We start from the raw sequence: 5,348 nt of genomic DNA, 5'->3' as shown, positions 1-5,348 counted from the left end.
CGGCAAAATATGTGCCTTTTAATGGCGCGTTTTTACACCGGGAAAGGTGGATATTTGTATTGACGCATTTTTGCGTCGGTAAAGGTTGAGACTTTCAATATATTAATATTAATTAATAAATTTTAATTTTAATATATTAATAATTATTTAATTTTTTAGTAATATTATTTAATTATAAATAAAATTAAAATTTTATAAATAAATAAAAAAAATTACAACTATTAATATTTATTGTCTCCGCCAAACATGAAAATATAAAAGTAGTTTAGAAAATTAAATCTCTAATAAATTAAACTTTAAATAAATAAATAAGAAGTTCTACAAATGAGTACTGCCCGCCTCATCATCCCCGCCCCCGTGAGCATCATCGTCCTCGCCCGGATCCTGTTCTGGTAAGTCGACAGTAAAACCAGGAGCTAATACACCAACCTACTTCAACAAAGCACTGAGCAGGACATCTTGACGCCGTTGACGACTCTCAAGTTTAGTCGTATACTTCTTTAGGTTCTGATTTTCCAGCGTAATGTCCTGAGTTTGCTGCAAAATGATGTCCACTTCAGGTGGCAATTGCCCGGACACTTTAGGTGGTGATGGTGTCTACTTAATCAATAACAATTTTATTATATTTATATTTTACTTAATTATATTTTATTAAATCATTTATATTTTTAACTTTTTTCAATTACAAAACATCTAATATTAATGTTAAAATTTATTGTTAATTATTATGATTGGTAATTTTATTTTATTTAAATTATAGTTAAAAATTAATTTTTTGATGTATTTTTTAATTATACTTAAATTTTTATTTAATTAATTATTAAAATTTTACTAATTTTACTAACCCTAACAGAATTTGGGCAGCATAACGACTATATTTCAAACTATCCCAAAAATTTAAAAACCTACAAATTAAACACATATATAACCAGAATATTCTCAGATCATGCAAAACATATATATACATTAACAAATACATCAATTTATATATATACAAATATTTAACCACAAAAAAAACATATACCAAAACTGATTTTTTTTATTAATACAAAAAAATTATAAAATACATATTTACAAACATATCACATTTAATATAAAATAATTTTTAAAATATAAACATACATTATTAATCTGATTTTGTTTAAGTTCATACTTTAACTATAATACATATATCACGAAATACAATATAATAAATATTAACAAGAAAAAATAAGCAAATACATATAAAGCATTAAAATAAAAAAAAATACATATTCAAATCTATTTTTTTAATTTTACAAAAAAAAATTAATAAATACAAAAAACATATATTATAAAAGTAACTTAAAAATAGTTGTTATTAAGGGAAACAAATACATATAAAGCATTAAAATAAAAATTAATGTTAACGACTATATTTTTTATAATTAATGTTAATTTTCTTAAGACTAACAAAATTTGGGCAGCATAACAATTTTTTTTTTATTAAAATATATAAAAATATTTAACCACAAAAAAAACATATACCAAAACTGTTTTTTTTATTAATACAAAAAAATTATAAAAATACATATTTACAAACATATCACATTTAATATAAAATAATTTTAAGATATAAACATACATTATTAATCTGTTTTTTTTTTAAGTTCATACTTGAACTAAAATACATATATCACAAAATACAACATAATAAATATTAACAAGCAAAAATAAACAAATACATATAAAGCATTAAAATAAAAAAAATACATATTCAAATCTGTTTTTTTAATTTTACAAAAAAAAAATTAATAAATACAAAAAACATATATTATAAAAGTAACTTAAAAATATTTGTTATTAAGAGAAACAAATACATATAAAGCATTAAAATAAAAATTAATGTTAACGACTATATTTTTTGTAATTAATGTTAATTTTTCAAAGACTAACAAAATTTAGGCAGCATAACAGCAATATTTTAAACTATCCTAAAATTTTATAAAACCTGCAAACTACACAAAAAAATACACATAATATTACTAGAGCAATATACAGAATATTCCCAGAGCATGCACAACATAAAACAAGATTAATAACATAAATCAAATCTTTTTACATCAGTAACATCAAAACAATTTATTTAGTAAATATTTATAAACAAATAATCTTTAATATAAATATATATATATATATAATACAAATATACAATATAATATAATAATCTAATCTATTTTTTTAATATACATATAAAGCATTAAAGTTTAAAAAAAATACACTCAAATCTGTTTTTTTTTTTAATTTTTTTAATAATTACTAAAAACATATTTCTTTTTTTCTTTTTCATTATTAATCTAATTTTTCTAAAACTACACAATTTAATTTATTTTTTTTAACACAACAATATAATTATAATAAAAAAAATCACACACATACATATATATTAATCGTTCACAATCATTCACGTACATAAACTACCTCTTGGAGCTGTTCTGCCTATTGCCGAGGGATTAGAGCTGCTCAACCACTTTGGTGGACATGTTTATAGAGAGAGAGAGATCGAGATAGAGAGAAAGAAATGGAGGGACCCATTAAAAAATAAAGAGAATCCGAGATAGAGAGAAAGAAAGAGTGTAGAGTCCCAGAATTTACTTAGCTAGTTAGATAGTAGTAGTAGTAGTAGTAGTAGTAGTAGTAGTAGTAGTAGTAGTAGTAGTAGTAGTAGTAGTAGTAGTAATAGCTAGTATTAGTTATAGTATGTTCATTACTGTGGATTTTCGTTTAAGCCGGGACTTAGTTGGAAACTCCTAGCAATAGTTGTGGATTTTATAAGTTTAACCTATAGTTTAAGAATATTAATTATAACATAAGTTTTGGTTAATATTGTTGGTTATTAATATGATAATTATTATAACCTAAGGTTTAGATAGAGCTAATAAGAATATGACATTTGTCATGAGCAAGGATTATTCCTAAGGTTTAGATAGAGCCAATAGGAATATGACACTTGTCATATGTATGATTATTAAGGAATTATTATTTTAATGATAAAATAAGGGAAATATAAGACTTAGTCATCACCAGAATTTTTTAGGAGCATGACATTTGTCACAATTTTATTTATTTGTGATTTAGATAATTAAATAAATTTTTCGTAACTTTAGGGCACTGTAACTTCCAACCTATTTTTGACCCATTTATGTTATGAATTTCGAAAAATAGTATTTCTAAAAAGTTGTAGATAATTTAATTAGCTTTCTAAAGGTATAAAGATATTATAAATCAGAGTCCTACAGATCAAGATATGTTAATTTTACTGTAGGATAGTTTAGAGTTACGGGATTTAAAAAGTTAGAAGTCAGGATTCTATTTTAAATTTAAATTTGGATTATAATTAGAAGATTTTTATTCCTAGAACTCTATAAATAGGACCTAGCACCAAGCTTTTTCATTCATTCTTCAAGCATTGATCAGAGCCTTCTAGGTGCTAGTGAGAATATAGAGTGATAAACACTTGGGTTGGGGTTATAAGCTTTGTCATTCTAAGCTTATTAGACACTTGGGAAGTAAGGTTCATAGAGTGTATTTCGGTTTCGAGGTGTAGTTCAGTCATAGCAATTTCAAAGGTATTCATATTCTTAGTTCATTTTCTGTATTGTTAGTTCTTATAGTTTTTCTCTACTCAATTCTAACCCAATCTTCTCTATTCTTGGTTAGGCATCTAAGTTCTTCGAACTTGAGATTTCTTGTTGGTAAGTATCTTCTCGATGGTTTAGTTCGTTCCTCTTCATCTCTTTCTTTTAGAAAACTCACCTCTCTATTAATGGTTTTTAGGAGTGTTCCAAAATCCCGACTTTGTTCTCATCATCCCGGTATTTTGGTAAGGAAAATAGGATAGATCTTGTATGTTTGTATGATATGTTATGCTATGTTTATGTTATGATAAGTTTATGTTATGATATGGTTATGCTATAATAAGTATATGTACGATATGTTTTGTAGTCCTTGGGCATATGACTTGTTTAGATAACAAGCCCAAAGATTATGTTTTTAGTCGCTTGGGCATATGACATGCTTAGATAGCAAGCCCCAAGATTATTTTATCATTTTCATGGTTTAGAGTTATGGTTTACCCTACCTCAGATATTAGACATGGGACCTAGATGGGTTATCATATACTACCATGTGATCTAACCTACCTCAGATATTAGACAGGGGACCTAGATGGTTTATCACATGCCATGTTAATGAGTTAATGGCCATTAATATTGTAGTCCTATATATGATATACGTTTTTATAGTCATATGTTTTTAGTGTATGCTTATGATTTATTATGTATACTTTAGATAGTATTATGTTTTATAGTATATGATGTAGTTTTATGCTTATGATATATGATGTATGTTTTTAGTAGGTTTTCCTTGCTGGGCATTAGGCTCATTCCTTTATTTTTAGTGTGATGCAGGAAAATGAATATGGAAGGCGGAGGGATTCTTGGTAGCTTGGCTTGTGTGTTGAGGATGGATGGAATGTGTGGACTGCGTGTCGATCGAGGATGAAGTTATTTATTTTATTTTTAGTCTTTCAAATCATGTTTTTTCCGCATTTAGTTTTGTAAACAATTTTTTTTAGTTTAAAATTATGTTTTATGTTTTAAACAATGGGTACCCATGCCATCTTTTCTATTATTATGTATTGGATACAATATTTCAAGATTTAATAAAGTTAGTTATATTATTTCTTATATATCTTTCCCAAAATAGTAGTTATGTATAGCAAATCTAATGGTCCAAGGTCTTAGAAATAGTTGGGTCATTACAAAGAGAGAGGATTATCTTACCTTGAGAGAGGAGTGGACGACAGCGGCAAGGCTTTGGATGGTCGGAGGGAACATGTACGGGGCTGGGCTGGTCGGAGGGAGAACTAGAGAGAAGAGAAGAAGAAAGAGAGAAAAAAAAAAGGAAGAAGAAAAAAATGGAGAAGAAGGGGCGCGGCGGCTGTGTAAATCGCTATGACTTTTGTCGGCGCGTTTCGTTGCACCGGCAAAAGTCATTAATAAAACCCTAGGACAAAACGGCGCCGTTTTAATTAGTCCGACTTTTGCCGGTGCATAGCAAAAGTCTAACCACCTATTTTTTTGAAAACGTGCACAAATTTAAAATGCACGTTTGACTTTTGCCGGCGCATTAGGTGAAATGCGCCGGCAAAAGTGTATGGTATTTTTTAAAAAAAAAATTATATATCTTTGCCGGCGCAATTCCGGGTTGCGCCGGCAAAGGTTACTTTTGCCGACGCTACCCTGAATTGCGCCGGCAAAGGTAACCTTTGCCGCCGCAATTTTGCGTCGACAAAATGCCTTGTATTTGCCGGCGTGATTCACTAAATG

Source organism: Humulus lupulus, chromosome 6, assembly GCF_963169125.1.
Source record: "Humulus lupulus chromosome 6, drHumLupu1.1, whole genome shotgun sequence".
NCBI lineage: Eukaryota > Viridiplantae > Streptophyta > Magnoliopsida > Rosales > Cannabaceae > Humulus > Humulus lupulus.
The sequence above is the reverse complement of the archived record's forward strand: the minus strand, read 5'-3'. Positions refer to the sequence as shown.